Source organism: Varroa destructor, unplaced genomic scaffold (assembly GCF_002443255.2).
Source record: "Varroa destructor unplaced genomic scaffold, Vdes_3.0 BEIS01000007.1, whole genome shotgun sequence".
NCBI classification, from domain to species: domain Eukaryota; kingdom Metazoa; phylum Arthropoda; class Arachnida; order Mesostigmata; family Varroidae; genus Varroa; species Varroa destructor.
Window position 1 is genome coordinate 16,505,680 of NW_019211460.1, and position 23,308 is coordinate 16,528,987.

General features: G+C 40.2%; 2 long non-coding RNA genes across 5 annotated transcripts in view; one reads left to right on the forward strand and one right to left on the reverse strand.

Moving 5' to 3' along the window:
* Positions 1–23,308, forward strand: part of LOC147754382 (uncharacterized) — a 28,715-nt gene continuing 5,407 nt past the window's right edge. For 2 of the 4 annotated variants that reach the window (XR_015317115.1, XR_015317112.1), the window contains exons 1-2: positions 6–740; positions 11,625–11,775. This is a non-coding gene — a long non-coding RNA (uncharacterized LOC147754382). Of the gene's footprint in view, positions 741–11,624; positions 11,776–12,960; positions 13,352–23,308 lie in introns of all 4 variants that reach the window. The other 2 variants (XR_015317113.1, XR_015317114.1) reach the window with 2 other exon arrangements.
* LOC111254320 (uncharacterized) lies at positions 4,980–8,000 on the reverse strand. The gene is made up of 3 exons (XR_002674998.2): positions 7,648–8,000; positions 6,792–6,970; positions 4,980–6,043 (listed from the first exon to the last, which is right to left on the reverse strand). It is a non-coding gene; the product is annotated as an uncharacterized LOC111254320 (long non-coding RNA).

Sequence of the window (23,308 nt, forward strand, 5' to 3'; positions counted from 1 at the left end):
ACGTGTACTGCACACTCGGACAGCGGGTACACATGGCCACGTTCGCATATAGATACGTTTAGATCGAAAAGTAAATGTCGAACTACGAATCGGATGACGAAGCTGCTGATTAAAACGGTTTGGTGATAGCCGTAATAAGCGAAAATGATCACAGTGTCTATAGGGGTGTATTCCTTTTTGGTGTATATTAATTATTTGTGCCATCGAATTTGACGGGTCGTAAGGGCAAATGGGCGCAGAATATTCAGAGGACCTGGTGCAATTGTCTATGAGCATCAGAATAGTTCTGCTTGATACTATGTACAGGCTCTGATCTGCAGATCTCTAAAATTAAATGCACATGTATTTGCAGTTTTTCGTACTGAAGCCCATTTTAGTTCCCGCTCCGCCAAAAAAGCGGTGCTTTTCTACATTTCTAGACTCAAGAAGACAGCACATGGTCTTCATATACGACTGTGCTTCTTTGCTGTTTCGTAAAGAACCTCAATTGCTGCTAAAGCTCATCATAAGGAAACTATGACCCACTAATTTCACAAAGCTTTTCGCTTATCAGCTGAAGAAAAAATGCGTACATGGTTGTCTGTCTTGACGGGGGTTGCTGATTTATGTGTCTCGCAACCAAAACAAGATTTTCCGCTTCTGTGCCCTTGTGCTATTTTCACGGAGGAGTGTTTTTCGCTGGTAGTTTCGTGAGTGATTCCCTCGTGACAAACGAGCCTTGTTTACACAATGTACAGGATGTAAGTACACTACTTTGAACTGTAACCATCTATATTTCCGTAAATACTGCCTAGGGCATATGCACTCTCCTCTCCGGTTTAGTGTTTTTTTTTTCAGAAATAAAATAATAATGGGAATCTTTGTTCAGATATGTATTACGTTTAATATTGTTATTATTATCATATACCGATTAAGATGACGCTCAATTACTTCCTTTTCGAGGGCAAACAGAATGTTAGCGTGGGCATCCGTAGCGACGCATTTATATCAAATTGCGTGTGTTTGTTTTCCCAGTGTTGAGCTTTTTTAACGAAGATAGCAGGACCAACCTTGCTCATGCTTGTCGCATTCGTATTGCCTGAGCTCACAACCGCAGGTTGTCTTCAGGTGCTTTTGTAATTGTGTGCCAATCGAGTTCCTAATGCGGGTAGTGTGTAAAATCTGTTTCTATTTCTTGTTTCCATTCAACTGAAAACAGACACTTAGGTAATCCGAAGATAAAGTATTGTCTCAAACGTTAAAGGTATTAAACTGTTGTTGAGAGCTGAATTCTAGATTCAGCGAAACACTTGACGACGTAATTTCTATCGTAACCTATCGTTTGCTCAAGGAACAGCTATTGCAAACACAGTACGCTACCTAACGGTGAAAATGCTCGACTGTATGTACTGCAGTGAGCTTCCACTTTCACTTGAAAATTTTCGTTTTTTAAGTCAACTGTTTACACATAGGGAAATAAGTAACCTCGGCTAGCTTTGCATGGCCGTGAGAGACTAGGCAGGACCACCTAGCACGCCAAAAAATATTCACATGGAAATGTAAACAAGGTTTGATCATCATGGATGGTAAGACTGAATACTATTGGATGTGATGCTCGTGCAAAGCACACAAAAAATAAAAGGCAAGAGGTCGTTAAAGTCACCCAGTGTACCACGTTGTCATGTCCTTTGAGTGTTCCCCGCGAGCGAATTTCACAGTAGTCTTCGTTATATGTCTTTCGTGAATCGGCTTATATTACTCGAACTTGTAAAAAAAAAAATGCGTAGAACCTGGGCTCCAGGCGATTGCAAACATTTGAATAAAACGGTTTAAGGTAACTTCTTGTAGTCTAACGCCGTGTCTATCTGCACTTGTCTATGTATCTGCTTTTGAACGATTTCCCGGACGTATTGTTCTACGTTGCGACTGCTTGCTTTCTCGTCCACCAACCAATCGATTTCGTTACATAGCTGACAGATAAACTTAAGAGTCTTGCTTCTGTTGCACTTTAGTATATATTACGTTTCTGAACTATAATACATTGTTAGATTTATCACTTTAATTAACTTTAGTCGCTTGAGTAGAAGAGACTATTCATAATCGCTCAGGCGACAAAAGAAAATTAACGCTGTTGAGAGCAAATATCGCTTCCTTTATCGTTGACTAACCGCCAGCAGAAGACGTAGTTCTGGTGCAATGATTGCCTGCGATAACGAAATGGATATCTTTGCCATGGGCTGCGATATCTGTCAACGAGTGAAATACGTTGTTACCGCACATCATGGACAAGGCTCCTAAAAACGGCAGACTTCACTTTCTGGGGTAAGTGAGCTGATGTGGGTTCTGACCAAAGCCTAAACGACTACGATCAAACGACCCGGAAAAAGCAATAAGAGCAAGTCGATACGTACTTTAGATGATGTCAAGTAGAAGAATATTGCTTTGCCCTTGGCCCTGTTATTCCCCTACGCACAGTTGTAGTGGCTGGGTGTAAATGGAGGTGTTTACCATGCCCAGTATGTTTGTAGACTATACATATCGATCGTGGGCGATCTGCTAGCCACCGTAAGTCGCTGGGGTCAAGTTCGGTTGGTTTAAACGATGGACAAGAAGAAGCCTTTTTTTTTCAAGACCATTTTTGAAGCTACCGGCCTATGCTCCATCCTGGAAACCTGTAGCATTTTCCTCGTGATCTCAGTGAATCTTTACTACGCGTAGTAACCCAAATGCGAGCAGGGCGCTTGTTTAGTTTATGTATGGAAGTCAGACACATAGGTAATGCGATTTACTCTCCTTCGATGCTAATAAGGTAAATTTGTTTGAGGATATGTTATCTGGGGGCAATAGAACCTGCTATTCGAAGTCTAGAAGGGACAGCTTTGATGATGTTTGTTGTTTGTGACCTCCCGTTGTCATAGAACAGAATGACCTGACCTCGTTTGCTGGGTCTTTTCACTCGAATAACTTAATTGACTCTCGATACAGCTGGTAAACACACTAATCAACTATCTGCTTTGGGAGAAGTAATCCCTAGCGAATCAGACTTTTCGCAATCCGTCGAACGTAATTTGAATGGAGATGTGGTTAAACCCTTGGCATTAAATTCTTTCGTGAAGCCATCCGTTTTGATCTCTTATTCACGAAAAGATACGGGCGTCACTTCTTATCACTACTGACAATTATATATGCGAAAATCGGTCATTATAAGCGCGTGATGCTCGACATCAGGCGAGATGTTGTGATGCAGTCTCGAACCGCAATAGCTTGTTGGATACAGAAGCCTCGTAGTACAGAACAAAAAATGCGTTTTTCAAAGCGCGGAGCTTTATTTTTAATTTGTTTTTGTAACGATCTAAAGGTGGTTCTGTGGCTTTCATCCTGGAGATTTCAATGTGAAATATTCTCCTCGTAGCGGTTCGCCGATTATGAAACGAAGACGCGTGAGTAGCTATGATATCGTAAAGGAACGAAATATCCACGGGCAAACAGTTTGACACTATTTGAAGGAGCTGGCTGCAAAAAAGAACTCGATTCACACAAACTGGCACAAGAGAATCTACTCAATTATAGCCTTATTTGCCAAACTCTACATAAGCTTCGAACTATTATTAAAACAGTTAATCCATGGTAATGAAAGGTAAATAAACGATCAACAACGATAATGTACAGGTACAGAAAAAAATTCTCTACATTCTGGACCAAAGCCTAGACTAATGACGCAAAAGAAAAAAGCGACGCTATGTTATGTTTTCGGTGGGATTGGCAAAGAATTGTGTATCACCAGTTGCTATCGCCTGGTCGAACAATTGATTCGGATTTATACTATATGTATATATATATATATATATATATATAGCTATATATATATATAGCTAACGAAATTACAATAAGCCATTGATATTAACACCTAAAGATTTCGCTGGGGTGGAAGCAAGCGCGCACGTTGAAATCACCCCGTTTAAGATACCCCAGATCAAAGAATTAATTTGCTTACCGTTAACTTGATGTATTTAGATATGTTTAATGGGAAAAGTTTCAGTTATGGCAATATCTGAGCGCTTCCTATTATTTTAACACGAAAAGATCTGTCTAAGGAAAACGAGCCTTATAGGAGCATCATTATTATACGAAGCTTACTTTGCTATTAAATAATATATAGAAAAGCATAACACGACCAACTACCATTGCTGAACGTTGATCTCCTAAACAACGATGGTTGCTCATGAGAGCTAAACGTTAGCTTCCTTTTCACAAGGTACGTGAACCTAAAGGAGACTAGGCCCAATAAGCATATTTGACTCACAATTTAACATATGTCTCAGCTGTGAGTAGAAATCATTCGGCACTTCGTTATGTCTAATTAGCCACATCGGGATGAAGCCAGCCTGTTATTTCGAGCTCAGCTGTTGAGAAGCAGCTAGCAGTCGTTCCGCCGCTAATGGCGGACCGAATTAGTACCTAGGTCCTGCTAATCCTCGATTGACTACTGCCAACTAAGTCAAGAAGGCTCAATGTCAAACAACCGGCTCTAACTTCGGCTTCCATAACACTGATCACGTGTGTGACAGATCCGCAATTTACTTTTAGAAAAGTCGACGAAGCTCAGTGCTCAATAGGGGAGTAAAAAGCCAGGCGTGCGACTTGAAGTAGAGAGTTAGTTAAGAGACTTCCCTACAAATCATATAATAGTAATATCGGACTGCCGTACTGCCATTCATACCTTTTTAGTATTTCAAATACGTTAAGGACTCCAAATACCGTTGCTGCCTCTAGCGAAAGTATGCCAGTGTTCTAGTTGTCCGATTCTGCAGCACAGAGACTGATTTTTCATATATGATATGAGCGATAAGAATATAATATGAGCGAACTTTGATGTAGAAAGAGATAGAAAAATGGGCTGGTCATCTATGGAAATTTATCAAATGCTATCAGTATAATGACGACCAGATTACAACAAGAATAAAGGGAAAAGCAGGCCGAAGAAGTAATCGCAGTGTATCTATGTCGTGGACATTACTTCTTTTTTATTAGATGCAATGTCCGTATGCGCAAACATTGAATAAGAGCGGCCCGCTCGACCGAACGTCCTACTCGGAAATAATATTTCTCCGGAAAAAAAATATGTTTCTTCTGTGTTGGGACATTTTGTGTCCTATGCGATATTGTCGAGTTACGGAACTAAACAACGCTAATATATAACGGCCCTTGGCAGGGATAGTTAGCTTACGATAAAGTACTTGCACCGTTCCGAACTACCAAAACGAGAGGAAAATATACCAGTGGCAGACATCTTTAAAAACGTTTTTGACCGATATTACAACAAGATGTAAGTGTAACAATACCTAACGCCACCTATGCAAACATTTATTTAAGACAATAATCATCCAGCTTAGTTTGGAGCCTAGTATAGGAAAAATTCAAATAGTCCCTAATGTGTAATTCGTTCGCGGAATACGGCAATTTTAACAGCTATAATGTGAACGTGGCTGCGCCGAGGAAATCTATAAAGTCTCTCTCCGTTTTTGTACTCGTCACATTTTTTTTATCGAATCGAACAGAGGTCTGAAAACGTCAGACCCGTTGGAGATTACAGTTCTAAGGATGATGCGATCTCCGCTGTTGTGGTCATCAGGTGAACGCGTTAGCAAAATGTATGTTAATTTTTCATCCTAACGTTAAATCGTATTGATCACTAATTTTAACTTTTTTTTTTTCATGGTAGATCTATGCTATTTTTGTGTTCGCCTTTACTTGATATTGCCAAAAAAAAAAAAAAAAAAAAATACTTCTTTCCACTACTGCTCGGCTACCAGAGACGTACGCGTTGTTACCCTTTATTGAGTGTGCAGATTCATCAGGTTAACTGGAACACGACGTGTTACGAACGGGAGTAGGTTAAGGGTCAATCAGACGCTGACTCTGATTCTGCGGGCTATTACCTCACTGTAATGGTCGTAGTAATAGGCTGTAGTCGTAGTAGCAGTGAAGAATTACACCGTCTGATGGAACGCCAAACGGCAGTCCCAAACGTAAAACTCAAAACATTCCGTTTTAACTACACGTTCTGAAAGTTGACAAAACAACACAACCAGCCTCTGACTCGACTTTAGCACATTGTTTGGGAAATTACCATATTTACACAGTTCTACGAAATAAAATAATGAATTGTAACTACAAAATTCAAAATGGCCTATTTGTCTTCTGATCGACAAAGTTATATTGATAAATAATGAATAGCATCGTTGGAGTTGCTCGCCTCACATTTAGCACTATAATACACTTCTATAATACAGCCATTTCATTATTCCTTCAAAACTTAACCTGTTCAGCCGGCCTTCTCGGTGTTAAGTGAGGCTTGTTTATGGACCAAAGCAAAACCTAGTTGCTACAGCCACTCCGTCTGTGTAAAGAAACGTCTGTATGATACTACCTGAGCGACATTTTGATTGGGAAGATGAATACCTTTGGTTTTTCGTTAATCGTAAAAATACTAATAGTTTGTATATGTTTGTAGAGCACAATGGTGGCCTATTTGAAAAAGTATGTTTTTCCTTGTAGCTCGTCGCTTACGTGTATGAAATATGTAGGTCGTCATAGCTCTGGGGGTACTGCGCGAGAACTTTTCACTCTATCGTTAATCAATTTGTCCTGTGTGTATAACTTAAGCACATTCTTATTACCACAAATGGATTTTACTTATTATTTTAACATGGTTATCGATTTCTATCTCGACTACCGATCTTGAATATTGTTGTTGTTGGGGGAGCGCGGCTTAGCGAATTTGCCGCACATCTGTATGCTACTATACGAACCCTAGACTTCTCGAACATCTAGTTTCCGTGTAGACGTATCACCGACCATCACTCTAATCCACTCGCGGGATGACAGTTAATCCCTGGTAACTGTGATGATGGTGACCGTACCCGACGACGGCGTGTGAAGAGCCCGTGGAGATAATTTAGCTGGCCTCTGCTATTCGTAGGTTGGACAGCTGAAAATATTGGGACACCGTATTGGCACTTAAAGTAAATTAGCGATGAATTAGGTAAAAATCCTGGTTAAGGTAGACCGTAGGTTGATGGTACAACAAATAACTGGTGTTGTACCTAAGTAATATAAGTAGTTTGTCAAAAACTAGGTGCAAAAAAATTCAAGTAATTGCTATATCACCTATATGGATTGCTATATCACCTATATATATTATATATATATAATAATAAGAATAATAAAACTAATGTCTTAAATAAATCCGAACTATGTTACAGAGGCCTATCTTCATGCACTATAGTTGAAGTCTCGTGAAAGCCAGCAGTCTGACCCTAATAATGACCCGATCGATCCGTACGATAAGAACAAAGTTACGGAATGCACGAAGCTAATTTGTGTGCTTTTAAATAGTTCCTCGTACAATGAACATATGCATATAATTGATTCGCGATGAAAACATTTCGAAAGATGGTGGCTCTAAAAGAAAGAAGCTCGGCAGAATTGTCCTTTGCTAAAAGTGTTACATACACCGCGGTGCCAGAGGCCAAACAGGTTGTAGAGTTTCTATCAAGGCCAGACATGAGTTTTATGTACGCCAATGAAAGTGACAGATGACAAATGAGAACTGATCATCATTGATGTATTTCTGCCAGGCGACAACTCAGTACGGATATGTCGTACCTATTTCTCGCTAGTCGGCAGCGTGAACGTTCGGAAAAATCACATTAAACAGGTACAGTTCAATGAAATGGACACTTTGAAAACGCACAATCGTCATACTGGATCATTCAGGCTCGCTGGTACAGACTGGAAGTTAAGGAACTGCCTCGAAAATAGGAACAAGCCATGAACATGGAGAGCATTTGAACAAGGTCCTTTTTTAAGCTCTGCAAAGCTGCTGTTTAGATCGACACGAGCACAGGGCAAGGGCGGCGATTCTGGACATAATTCGATGTGAAAAAAATTAGGATCAGTAAAATGTTACCCTTTATAGCCGCAGAATAGCAAATCACGGTCGTGGCCATGTCCGTCTAATCTATGATTAGACAATAGCTGACTAACGCGGGTTGAGGCGAGCGACTGCCAATAAATAGCATGGACTAATGCAGATTGTTCACCGGCTATTGACGACACATGCTCAAATGACATAGCATAAATGTACAAACGAATCCTAGGAAAATAGATCGAAATATAGCCCGCTTTACTAGATATTTGAACAGTTTAAAACTGAAAAGGGAAACTTAAACATTACAAAAACCATGGAGCACGGTTCTGTCTAAAAAAAAAAATCTACTTCTTGTGATTGCTCTTCCTTGACGAACACGGATCGATACGTATAGAAGTTGTACGTTCGCTATCATCAATGTGTAGGGCGGATCGATTTTAAAATCATTCGACTTTTTCTGCCAGATTTATTCATCAAATGCTGAACTCTCGTATCGAAACATGAACGCGATACTGACACTACTTAATAGAAACAGTCACTTGTAAACGTAAATCCTTCAGCGTTACAAAACCCCTGAGGGCATTCGAGCTTGCGGGTACAGACTACAAGCAAGCGTTACATGCGAACGCCCTTTGCGGATGATAAAAGTTCAGCGTGCGCTCCAAAATTTCAGCTCCTTCTACAAATTCTATAACCCGCCCAGTTAAAATGTACGTAAATGAGCATTGAATACATTGAACTTTCGTACTACGTAGGGTAACAGAAAGCATAACCAATGGAGTCATTCAGCAGAGCCTCTACGAGAGATAATTAGGATATGAACTAGAAGTCTCTGCGACCTTCTAGTTTCTTAAGTGTGTATGGATACTATCTATCAATATCTGTCTCAGTACTTCTGATATTTTAGATTTCGATTTTAGATCAACGTTTGAAACGGAAAAAAATAATAAACTTCTGGATATTTGTCTAATCAAATGGACCTTAGTTTTTTTTCCACCATTGTTGGAGTGTTTATGCCAGGGTCAGCAATAGCTTCTTGGTGCATGGAAAGGCGCCTACTAGTTGTCCGCAAAACGACAATATTGGGATCATTGGCTTGCGTCTGACATACAAAGTAGCTCGCGTACTTGGATCACAATATTAAAACTACGATGTATGTATTTTTAAAAATTATCGGACAATACAGCCTATGCTAGATCAATTTTACAGAATCGACGGTGGAAGTATATTTAAAACGTACAATGTATCATTGCTTTTTTATTCTTATTGAACAAAGCAATCCCAGGAAAATCAATACATCAACAATCGTCAGTTGACAGTAGTTAACCGAATGGCCAATGTAGGGACTGGAAGAGACGTCAATAGATTTATTAACCATAAATCATCATCATCATCGTGACTCGCGTCTCTAGAAGGACAAGTTGGATCCTGCTTTCATTTATGGTTTTGAGCCGAATCTCTCTATTCAACCCTTCGACTGCTACGTGACGCTAATTCTCACATATGCGTCTCCAGCGCGGAATATAGGATTGATTAGGAGTCAAGCGTCTTTGAATACAAAATACATTTATAGGGCGTGTTGCCCAACGATGTCATTGTAGTATAATGCGAAAACGATCCGGACCTGCTAAGTACATCGTTGGCCGGAGCTTTCTTAGCGATCATTCCTATGGTACATATCGCTAAATGAGAGAAAATAACAAAAAATATGTATGAACAAGGTGCCCGTATAGCGTGCTCTTCGGTCTGCCGCCCGATCGCCGCTGCTTTTTGGATGTGCTTTGTTTCAAATGAAGAGTACTTCTATTATATCGTATACAAAAACACGATATCTGTGAAGGAGAATAGGTCTATTCACAGTCACTACTTTATGAACTAGTGACATAAATGCAAGCGTTTATGCGTCAGTATGTCTGATATTGTTGACACTAACCTTGCATAGTTGGGTGCTTGATTCAGCCCTATTCGTCATTCTGTGAATAGGCAAAGTGGAAAGGAACAAGGACTCACGTTTTAAACTTTTATATTTTTTCGTATACGTCGCATAATTTGAGTAGATACAGTTTGTGTTTCTAGAGACCATTTCACTTCGAAATGTTAGTTTAAACGGTTACAGATAGTCATTCATTGCTGCCTACGTGCCTTTACTAGCCTGCCTGTATCATCACATCCACCCTACTGGTCAACGACTTCCTGATTGGCCCAGATAAGACCCCGCACTTTCAAACAACAACGTATGTAGTTTAAATAAGTACTACTGAGCCTATTGTTGCTAAATAAATATGATATATTTCGAATTTTTGTCCTGTTAGGTACTGTCACGAGGCGCCGGTTCGGATGGTTGGCCCTTACCATAAAACAAATCGTACCTATTCCCACTGTAGAACAATATAGCTTTGATGCCTATTTCTAGTATCCCTATGTGATCTCTGCATTCTATAGTATACACACATCACCTTGTTCGAGAGATCACCGGACGCTCCCATTAATGTAATACATCGGCGTCGCTAATGACTTGTATTTTAACTCATAAAGTTTATATCAACGATTCCGTTGCTAGGTCGTCCGGCTGGCTGTCATTTCACTTTATGAATCGCCGCGTGAGTACAAGTTAGGGTTATCTGAAAAATTAGCTTTGCTTCCTCCGGCGGTAAGCGACCTCAGCATTGATATCGCTATAGCCAACGCCGATGGTAATTTGTCAACGTAATTAACGCCGAGGAAGGACACCTATTCAAGGACTGCTTCATGCCGCACTTATGACAGTGGTCAATATTCTGCGGTGGAATGGCAGCATACAATTTTTAGCCTTTTGAAGGCTTTTTGGGAAGACGAAACGGACCTGTACGGGACGCGCGGCTCTCGTTTGACCGTCGAGGCCCGAGGCAGAGCTTTTTAAGGCAAATTATTAATACCGGAGCCTTTCTCTATACTTATATATATACACCTGTAAAAATACCCAGTTGTTTGCCATTTACGTAAAGACTTTAACAGATCTGTGCAGAAAAAGCATACTGTCTTAATTTTGACTCAAACGTAACTATTATCGTTGTTACTTTACCTTATTAATAACGTTTTTGTTAAATGATACCACATTAATGGGTTGAGGTTTGGTCACAGACACGTTTGTAAACGAGTGGTTTTGTGAGCGCATCGTTTTGCGGTTGGTGTCATTCATGCAAGAGTTGCGGATAAAGTATAGAACAAATAAACGACGTATCTATGATATAGACTCAATAGCCGAAGAAATTCGTTTCCCCGTAAAAACCTACCTGATTTCCAGGCCTTAGTGTCGATACGGTCACTCTAATGCCGACAAGGTTCACCAGTCTTCCGCCGAGTTAAATATATGTGGCCGATCTATTTCTTCTTAAGTACGTTGAGTGAATATATGAAACGCATCAAACAATCAGAACAAATCTTAGCATGTATGTGTCTGTGTGTTTTTGCTCTCAGAAAAAATCGTTGCATCTATTCCCCTAATGTTTTCTGTGCACTATCACCTTTGCTAATTGCACACTCTTGCAAGCACAATGCTACTAGTAGACATACAATTTAAATCGACTAATCTTGACTCCATACTCTTCTGTACTTCGCGGCGCTTCCGCGTGCAAAATTCGAAAGCGACCCATTACTTTTTGCTGTCTTTCGGCCCGAGGTCCAGCGGTAGTGAGCAAAGCCGTTGAAAGAAAGCTTCTTTGTTTTTTTCTAGGAGAGGCGTTCTCGTTTGAGCCTTGCGACGAAGATTGGCCTGGGACAGCATTGCCGGCGACAGAGATAGAGATTCTTCCGGGCCGTTCCATTCATCATAGCTGGATCGAATCGAGCGCTTCGAACCGTCCCAGAAAATCATTACCCAGAAGGTATCTGTCGTTTTGCGACCCGGCCGTCCGATGCGGTCGCCTAGATGTCGGGGCGTGCCCAAGGTGTCCCTGCCATTCACCCCAGTACCACGTGTGCATTATTCCTGTGTCGATATCGAGAGAAGGCATACACTGCCCATAATTGCTATGACTTTTTACCTCTACTTGGGTCCTTCCTATAGCTCGCAATATCGTATACTAACCGTAATGAAAGTTAACCTACTATATGAGCGGTAATATTCCAAGAATAAGACTTCGGTTGTTAGCATGCTTTTAGATTCTGTGTGCAAAGACTAATCCACGTATTGTCTAACCCATAGTTTGCTATAGTCGCCACCTTAAGGATAAACAGACAACAGTGATAATAATAGTAGAAGTTACATCAAACTGTGTTGTCGTTGTTGGCCTGTTTCTGTCTATTGATCTCTTCCCTTATCATAAATACATTTTGACTCTGTAAATCATAGCCAGTTTATATTAAGGCAATGGCACCGTTTCTTTTTCTAGCTTACACAATAGTCATCATCTTCGATATTACAGAAACTAAGAGGTAAAACATTACAGGTCGACTCATGGATAATGTGTAGATGCCGATGTACGAGCATTGGGACGTATTATCTATAAGAAGCTAAAATTGCTTCACATCAAACTGTCTCTAGGATTTAGCAATCTAAATCTAGCGATTTTCTGCTCTGTGTATGCAAAGGGGATTTGATCGTCACCAGAATATTAAACTAGCGGAGGTTATGCGCTTTTGCTATTGTACCTAAGTTCGTCGATGTCGACGCTTGAGATGGCTGTATAGTTGGCTTCTATCTATTTTTATAGTCGAAAAAAGAATGGGGAAAATAAAAGGCAAATGAGCGAGACAATCGACTAAGTAAAAAATAAGTTCATTAAAACAATCCTAATTTCCAGCGCCATCAGACGTTCTAATCACTCCTTTTTGGTCCTCCTTGGAGTAACCATTAATCTGTAGTTAATTAACCATTAAACCATTTGCTTAAAAAAACGAGAGCTTACTAGAGCTATGTCAGTCCCTCCTCCCTACCCCACAGGACAATAACCCGTGATGCTCTTCAAGATTTAATAATGATTTGTTAGCCTCGATACGCTGTTTAGCGTTCGGAAAAACCATATTCATTAGAACGAGGTGAGCCAGCATCGTTACTTTTTGGCGTTCAGGCTTTTACAGGAAGCTGCCATAACTTAGTAGGGAACGCTTTAAGGAGGCTCTACCAAGAAAAAGCATTGCGACGCTGTTTTTTCTGCCGGCTAACGTGCGGGAGCCCACCGATGCCTCTTACACTTATGGTACTCAATTGCGTTTCATTGGCCATCCATGTAGAGCTCACGTCAGAATGATAGATAGCTTCAAGTGCTAGCAAGATATAAATGTCAACTAACCCCTTTCGAGGCAAAACAGGTTGCCTAGAAAAATTTTACGAAACCGATGGAAAAAGATCGACGACGCCTGAAAGGAAACCATGTATGAAGTTGGCTGCAGTATACGCAGAACCGCCAAAATATGTATGCCAAATGAGCTTCAATCGTCTCAAAATTGTTAACCAAAAAGGTATGTGATCTATTAATATATTTGTCGAGTATGACTATTGACTAAGGTTCTGTATTGAATGCATAGAAATGTAAAATTCTTTTTTTGACAACCACTACAAACAAATACTCCTATCACTTGGAAATAGCTTAGCAAACTCCTTAGAGAATCGCTTCCTTTTATCTATTATTTACTTGATACATCGTTCGAAACGGCTTTTCCTATTGTAAGCGTATTGTGTTGTGGGTGCAATTTTAGTTCGAATGAACTTATATTGATGTTCTTCGCGGAAACCGTTTCTTCAACACTTTGTAATACGCGCTTCGTTGAGGCCAAAAGGCTGGCCAAAGAACCCTGGATATTTTATGTACGGTGACGACGCTATAACTAAGAAGACTGCTCAAGAAGGGTTTATCAAATTGAAAAACGGTATTCGGGACTTACAGAATGCTCCCCGCTGTGGTCGAGTTTTTTTAATGGCAAGAATCTGAGGAAACTTTTGGAAAAGACGACCGACAAACAGGTCAGGATTTGGGTGAAAAAAGCAGCCGCACTATCCCTGTTGCTAACCTCAACACCGTTGGATTAACACAAACTTGAAGCCTGAATACCTCATGAGCTTTGTGAATACAGCCAGAAACTACCGCTTAACGATTGGCCCTTACATCGCGCCCAGTACCGAGCGTTACCTAGCCACAATGATCGATTTTTACGCAGAATCGTCCTCGGTGAGGAAAAGTGGTACCTGTACGTCAACCAAAACCGAAGATCGGAATGGGTAGCTCCAGGAGACGAGCTAAGGCCCAAGATTCAATCAGATCATCGTCAAAAAAAGGTTACGTTTTGTCTTTGACGGGACTGATACGTTGGGAATTACTTCCTACGAACCAGACACTTAATCGGCACGTTCCTTTAGCTGCATCGGTTCAACTAAGCTATTTAAGAAAAAAAGTCTCGACGAACAAAGTTAGGTAATTCTGCTCTATGATAGCACGAGGCCACACACGACAAATACCGTCGAAGCTGCTTTTCTGGACTTCGAATGTGAGGTATTGTTGCAGCCTTTCACCATTTCGCTTTTCCAATGAAAAAATAAAAGAAATTAAAAACCGTACAGTTTAGTACAATGAAGGATATCGCAAAACGTGGCTGGATAAGTTCTTTAAAGCTAAGCCTGAAAATTTCTTGCGTCAAGGAATAGATCGGTTGACAGACAGGAAGAAGTATATTGTGTTTTTCATCCAGTAAAAACGGTTAATTTTTTTAATGACAAGCAATTTTTAGCACGAGTTGAATATTTCTAATAAGACTATTGCAAACATATTAGAATAGGTTGATTGTCAATGGGTCAGCAATGCCTGCTTACTGCTTACTACCTATTCGAATAATTAACCGGAATGTGGAGTATTTCCTAAACCATTTCGTTCGCTTCTGTCAGGGTCGGCTCTAATAAAAAGATTGGGTTCGCTGATAAAGCCAGAGCTATCATTATTGGGTATAACTAGGTTTGAAGAGATGTAAACATGGATGAAATTCCCACAGAGTTATATAGAAGAAAAAGGTGTAGACTTTTCAGTATTTTTTAGACTTATTAGTTACAGCTTTAATAAATAAAAAAAAAAACATATATGACTATAAAATAAATCATTGTTCCATTGTAGAACATCGCACTGCAAAGATGTAAGAAAATATGAGCAGTGACCTGGAATTGTAGGTGATAAAAGTGTAATATTAGAACAACAAAAATATCCATATAATAAGATAAAAATAATTTTAATGCCTTAGTATTAAAGTCCATAACCGAATGGGAATAACGTTACAGTAACTATACCAAAATACAGAAAGGCTTATTAATTAACTAGTGTATATAAAACTGGCCCTATAGGAACAATAAGAAAACGCAGAGTAGGCAAACGTTAAAAACAATATATAAGTAACTGTAATAAAAAATAAAAAGACAAACAACAATGTAAGCGACAGCAGAATAGCTTGATAAATGTCAAACAGAAAGCCATTGAACACCCATCTAGCTTCCATCCATTAGCAAAGTAATGTCCCCTCAAAATTAGTACACCTGTTCGATTTTTTCCTGCGTCCTAGTTTTACAGTAAAGGGGATAAGTGGGAAACTGCTATCTTGAAATGCGTTCACTCTGTGACCTCATGAATAAATTTAGGCGCAAAAAAACTGATATACTACAGTAGATTCTAGGCTATACTTTTATACAACTTTTTCTTGCATTATTTCGGTGTATTTCCTATTTCTTAGCTCTATCGATGTCATGTCAAACATTTTGCTAAACCCTATACGATACTCAGCACGATCCCTACGTTATTCTTCTACTAACTACACGATATTGTCGTCCATAGACTTTAATGTAAGAAGGTCTTAAGAAAACTTCGGAATACGATAATTACCTATTTCTAAACGCGTCTTTCCGAATAACTGGAGGCGGACAAGCGCAACAAAGATTTAGGACCACTGCAACGTAGTAATTTGCTTTTCTATACATGATCGACATTTATATTATCACCACATTAGGGTCGACGAAACGCCGAAAGTACGATCAACAATAAGAAGAATACAAAACGATTTTCTCGACGAATTCGCTGTGACCTCTCGGAACAATATCTCCGTATAAAAATACCGAAAGCGGAAGTCGATCATGAAACGTACGGTCGACCTAGTAGAGATAGCGTTATTGAGAAGGTGGCTAGAGGCCAGAGAGTCCAGACGCTGACGTTATGGCTAGCTCGATACGTCATCATGACAAAAATTTCTAAACAGGACATTTTTCGTTTAGTGGACAAACTAATTAGTCTTTTAGAAAAGATACTTTATGCCAGTAATAAGTCTGCTAAATGGAGCAGATACGTTCGCTGCAGTCACAGAAGTTATGCAAGAAGAGAAGTAGCGCAATCTGACGCTTTGCCAATTGTTTTCAAAACTGTAAGCTCCCCTGCTCAGACAGATGCTTATGATGAAATCATTCAAATCATCAAATAGATCGATCAAACTCACTGTTTAAACGTTTCATGGGTTGTAGACACCTTTCCCGACGATAAAAAATCAACATACGCTGCCTCTACGTCAGTTTTATAGAAGGCTATTAATTGAGCACAGAGTATTTGACGCCTTTAGTGGTCGACGGTCCGAAGACACACAAATATATCAGGGTCTACTTTTCAATTACCTAATCGCTATAGGCAATCTGATTCGATTGACTTAAAGCTACGTTCTAAATAATCGACAACTTTAACAAATGTATCTCACTGAACTTTCGAACGCTCGCAACAGAGTACTGGTATCTGAATCTATTCAACCATTGCTTGAAGTGAACTTCGAAAGGTGTTTATTAGGCAGCAAATGACACGTTATTAGAGAAATGATTATATATTACAGTAAATTTCACTGTCTATCGCGCAAGCAATCGTCTGTAAACGACAAAGGACTTAATGTTTTGGATGGATTTCTTAACACTGCGGGGCTATGACAAGAAACGCCATGGACTAATAGGCACCCGTTCATTACTTAGTCATTTCTGTACAGCATAATCTTAGCCAGTATATCCAACAGCTAATTGTATTTCCTCATAGTTCGTCTTTGTCGAATTTCGCCATTTTCTCAATACCCGATGTATTTGAGAGATGCAAGGCCCATTGGACTATTGTAAGATACTGATAACATATTCAAATAAACATCAACATCACTCGCGCCATTAGATAAAACTATCTCAAAAACAGTAATATCACTGTATTTAGAAGGATCATATACGATTGTAGATAAATTGCCGCATATATGCACGGCTTATATTTGAAAATTTACTACAAAATCCTACCTATTTGAATTGAACGTCGCTGACCAAAAGTCCTCGTAATAGAAACAGAACAAGCTAATGTTAGCATATTTTTTATGGTTCGCTCCGCGTCTACAATACATTTAATCGATTGGCTCTATTTTTAGTTCAGATACTTTAATTGATAGTATTTCCTATTCTTGTAGCTTATTTTTCCGCCGAAAAAGCCTACCGTCATATTACTGTTGTCACTTGTCTCTGGCGTAGCAAATAAAATTTGTGGCCATGACATCTGCTCGTCGGATCTCCGGTTTTACCAGCAGATACGACGTCCTTCGGTTATATACTGAAAATCAACGTATATTTTTCGAGTCCTTTTATCACCCTTCTTTTTGGCAGCCGACACTCTTCTAAACTAGACTCATCATCCCATCTGCAAGCAGGCCATTCTTGGCCTTTTTCGTGCAAGAGCGAAAGTTTTTAGGCCAGCATCAGCCACCCGGGCTGCAAGCCGACCAGCAATAGCACGCTTTCCGTTGCCGGCTGGGCACTGCGACCACTTTCATTGCAGCTACCATCGCTGCCATCACCGGTAGTCGCTACTCACGAAGCTGAGACTTTTCTTCTTCCTTGTTCGTTTCTTGGTCGTCGTTTCTTCGAGCTACTTACAGCCCGACAAGTCGACAACTCGGCCTGGCTGGCTAACTCAGCTTCGACTTCCCACACCGCCATTCCCTTTCATCCCCCTTTATCTTCCGGTTCCTGTCTGTCTTGAAATGGCGCTTCGTAAGTCTTAGTGTTATTGTAGAAGCCTTCGGAGCAAACCAGTAAGTAAAGGGCCGTCCAACCGGCGGACCGACCATCAACTCGCGGTGCTGGTAAAACAGCTGAAGGCGTGTTGTGGGGCTTTGGAAGCATCGGCCACTACTGACCTTCCTGCTCTAGCTACTAGCGGCCACTGATCAGTGTAGTACTACATATGCGCTGCTGGTGCCAAGGTTCTAGCTACTGAACTGATTTAGGCTTAGTTGTCGTAGGGGACGGGAAGATTGGGCTTTCCTTCTGTATGCGCTGGATGGTCGGCATGACTCACGTCGACCCCATAACCCCATTTGCGAGCTCCTGCAGGTCGACACGCTTCTCGTCGTAGTCGTGGTCGTCGGTACCGAGCTCCGAATTCGTAGATCTCAGCCGCGTAACGAAGGGGGCCATATTTCACGGCTGCTAGCTTTTTACGGCGATGGAGGCCAGGTTCGAACAAGGTAGCGAAACCAGAAAGGATGACCCAAAGTAGCTGAGGCCTGCACTGACTAAAGCGCTAAGGCAAGCCAAAAGTGACGTAGTTCACTTGGGCAATGGCTTGTAACTTGGCGACAAACGAGTTCCTACAACGGTATCGTGGTTAGTCGGGGTCTGTAGGTAGGGAACCTGGCGGTTTCAATAATTTCGGGGTTCTATTCCCGACAACTTTCATCCAACGACACGGCCTTAATAATGCCTAGTAGTGATTGCGATGGCGATGAGATGTTGGCCAAGGCGCTGAGCTACACTAGGACTGAGCTTTCTTTTGCACATGACTGTGCCAAGTACAGGTGATGCATATATAATTCCCGACAGATTCATGTATGACTACTGATATGCGGAAAAATTAAACGGAGAAAGCAAAATATTAGTACCTCTTGAACATGGGTAATACGTGCACATGCATTAGAAAGAGCAGCTGCATTCCTGAGAATTGCCATATACTGAAACCCGTTGCGTACTGCAGTGGAGCGGTTAATGTGAATTGGTTTAAAGGGAAACTTTCGGTCTGTTCCGTATCAAAGCAGAAATAACCCTTCATTATTATACCGATCCTATGTAGGCATGCTAGCACACTATCTGTCAATTTACTGCCTTGCCATGATGAATAAAGTGTCACTGTTATAGACGAGATTGAATTCGATTGAACTGAACGCTGAAAACAAAGCCTAGAATGTACGAGGTGGTTACGTATTGATGCCAGGGGACTGGGGGTATGCATGTCGCGACTCGAGAAACGTTTCAATGGAGACCACCTGTGTGCACCCTCGTACAATTAATTTCAGTGAATTAAGCATGAAGGGATAATTTTACTCAGAAAGTAGCTGAGGAGGTAATTTTTATAAAATATTTTTCCATAGACAAGTATATGCAGCCCTAATTACAGTCGATTACCTTCGGTTGTCCTTGATGACAGTATAGAACAACGAGCTGATCTCCTTGTGATACCCTTTTGAAATATATAGCTATGTTAAAATCTTTTTTTTATATAATTCATGTCCATGTGAGTGTGCGTGAACATCCGAGATAGCGTTATTTTGATCATAGCATAAGCAGCCATGCGAAATACTGCATCACTGCTGGAACTCTTATCGTTCGCTCTCGAAAATCCAATTATCTGCCCCGAGATAAATGATAGAAGTACTAGGTACTTTCCGTTTCATTTGCTTTGTCCTAGTTTTCTTACGTCCTTAATAATTTCTCGAATATTAAACATGAAACTGCAATAAACTGAAAAAATTTATCTAAATGCAAGGAAAACTGAAAAAAAGGTACTTAAACCATTACTATTGGTCGTAATCGCTGCAGATGCATTTATTCGAATCCATTTCCTAATAATATCATCGTACTTATCAGGAACAGATTGTTCTGTCCGTTGCAGAAACAGAAATAGCAACTAGAGAACACGAGTTGGTACATATTATCTCAGTACTTTATTGACTATTTATATTAATATTGAATGCTTTACTTATATATATATATATATATATATATATTTTTTATGAAGGACTACACAGTTGATGGAAGACTGGTGCTATATTGATAAAAGCCTTTGTAACCTAAGTCAGCCAAGCTAGCAGTCGTTAACTGTCGTTAACTTAATTAATTAATTAGTATAATATAAGTATATATAAAACAAGTAATTAAACGCTTGGCCAGAGCTAGCGACCCTGTTAAGAGCTTTAGCTTAATCTAGCACTTTTGATAACGACCGACATAACTTCGCTCAAGAGAAGCTCATGGTTGAAATATATAATCACGTACCTCTATGAGTGGTCGTCGAAACGACTTAAATACCTACTTCTCCGATCTCGATTAACATCACCGACAAACGTTTCGATAAAGCTCCCACCTTGCCTACGGCCGAACGATTCGTAGATTCTAACATAAAAAGCAGCAAACGAACTCAACTCAACAAGAAGCTAGTTAGTAATAGTTAGAGGGATGTATTAGCTAAAGCGGGGCAAAGTATTTTTAATTTATTTTATTCTGGAAGTTTTGCCGGCCTTTCGTTTTTATGATGATGTCTGGCTCCGCAGCATGCCCGACGTCCATTAAGATCGTGACGACAATTTTAAGTTTTTGGTTAGAATGAGGAACTGAAGTATATCAGGATAAAAGAAAAGTTTAACATTTCGATATCTCCAGAACACGTTCAACAATCGCCGTATTTGCCTAACCTCTTTACGTAAATAACTGTTCAGAATGGAGCCTTAGCCATATAACGCTGTCCTAGATGCGCTGCGTAGATCTAAATAACTTTCGGCTGTTTTCTGTTGTTTGTAAAAGTAAATGAGCTCAACATAGCAGCTAGACGTATAGTATATTGATTTTTGCGACGTTTTTCTTGGTTCCGTTTTGAAATCGTATATTTTTGATAAGCTACAGTAATTTGTCTATACATAATTCGGGCTCAATAATTGGTATTTGTATTAAGCAGTAATCCGAAAGCGTAAAGTTCTTCACAAGACGAAGGTAAATTGTGCGCTAACAGTTAGAGTTAATATGGCTATGATTTTTTACTACTATTTTTACTATAACTGCTTCAATAGCATTAACTATCCATACAAAGAAATTAACGTACGTTCGTAATTAAGAGACACACATTTTATATGTACATGCGTAAATCTTGCCGTCACTTTATAAAACTGGGTCGACTTTACAAAACTGGTGTTCCGCAAGTTACTTACAGGGTGGCAAGTTCGAATGGGACCATTGCTTTGCCTGTGCTGACATCTAGTTCGGCCTGAATATATTGTTTATGTTTGTTGACTAAATAAAACGTTCCGATTAGAAAAAATGCTCGGAGGTCCCAATGTATGATATTGTTTGGTAACCATATATACATAGATAGTTTATTTAGCATGGCGCTCTTCTATTATCCAGTTATACAGTTGGATTTCGTCGTTAGAGTCCATTTACCCTAATATTAAAGTAAAGCATGGAAAATGAAATTCTGTGTTTGCATGGGATTATTTTACTTTCCTCTAGCATGTACAAGGTTTGATTGACAGCGGACAGCTCAATCTCAGAAACAGTATAAATTGTTCAATATATGAGCTGCACGCTCGTATCAGCCATGTTTCTTTTCCCATCATTACCCCATTGTCGTCGAGGGCGGTGCATGAAAATGAGTGCCATAGGGAATCGCGCGTGCGTCAAATATTGCCGTCGCGGTCATACCAAGTGGCAAGCTCACGATCAATCATGAAGCCATTTGGATAGTACCATATTGCCATAAAATAGGGTAAATATGAAGCTGTTCTTCGACAATTGACAATTGGTAACGGAGTGTTCGGTCTCTTCGAGATGTTTCAAATTGGAGAATGCGAGGTGTATTTGAACCATGTATAAACTCTAACATAAAGTTTATAGAGGAAATCGTATGTGAGCAAAGTAAAAATTGGAAACGCGCTTAGTTTAAACCACGTCTCACTATATTGAACATGGCGCTACGGAGTCGCACTCCGCGGTATCATTTAAGCGTCGTTGAGAGTCTTTTAGAAAAAGCCATTTTTTGATGATGTTGAAAAATAGTAAATCGCTGAAACCCCAAAAACCAATTTCAATGAACATCACATGCACATTGGACGTATAAAAAGTTAGCTCTTAGGGACATCAATCAGATCAGCGTAGTACTGATACTACGTATTAGAAATCGAAAGTAACTTAAACACAGTTTACGATGCATTTCATATAAATAACGTTTAAAAAAAACATCTAAATCACATTTGAAACCGAAAGAACAAAGGTTCTGCTAATTAATCTATATTATGTTGATAATTAATATTTCTAAAATACCTAGTAGAAAAAAACCGTAACAGTGTTGGCACTTCAGCCGCCTTGCAGTAGTTTCGTATAATTTCTAAGTTAATTTTGAATCATAGTGATACTCTACGTGGCAATGAAAGTTATTCCGTAGAAGTATTGACGTTCCTACATAAAAAATCGACCAGATGATTTAAATAAATAAAGTTCATAACCGATGGGCGCAACCAGTAGCTTCCAACAACCGGATGTACCATACATCCTTGTATCGATTGTGTATATATAGTAAAAGCGACTAATACTTTATCCAGTGTTTAGAACACATGTACGCATGCTCACTCTGTCGATGACCTTCTCTTTCGTTCTTATTATAACTATTTCTCATTGGTCAACATGAGCATGCCACTACATAAATGGCCGACCCCAGAAATACTTATTCAGCTAGTGCACTATTCCCCTTTGTCGATCGTTTTTTCGTAGGCCATCTGCATAATGCTAGTATATAGAACGCCATTATCGAAGCTATTGCTGCTTGTCTTTCGTCTCACGGCCTCTTTCCTCTTCCATGTATGTATTTTTTTTCTTCTCTTCTATGTAATAGCAGCAGCTACTCTGCCCGCGCTGTTACAACTAGTAGATCTAGCCCTGCTTGAACACGCCTCGGCCGCAATCAGGCGGTTGTGCTGTTGAGGAACCGCGTAGCTGCGCAGCTGGTATAACTGGAAGACGTCGTTTTGCCTGTCTGGCTGTATAGGCTTCTCTGCGCGTGACCATGGGGCCGCCCCGTGGCTGTCAATGACAGCCTATAGAATTTAGCAGCAGACGGCGCCTCCATTGTTACAGAGGGAGAACAGGGCGTCGCCAATACGACCGCTGATGGTGGTGACCAGTTGTTCGTCGGCGAAGCGAAAAAATTGCCGAAGCGGCGAAAGTAACAACGTGGGCCGCTGCCACTGGTTTTGGCCTGCGGGCGCCAAGTAACGCTTACACTTGCATCATGCGAGTGAGCCACGCAGGCCAGCTAGACACCGTTAGGAGCACGAGATCTAAACAACGGTCACAGTAGCAAGAATGGCAAAGAAGGCTTCCTTTAAATCTAAAGTCGATCTACT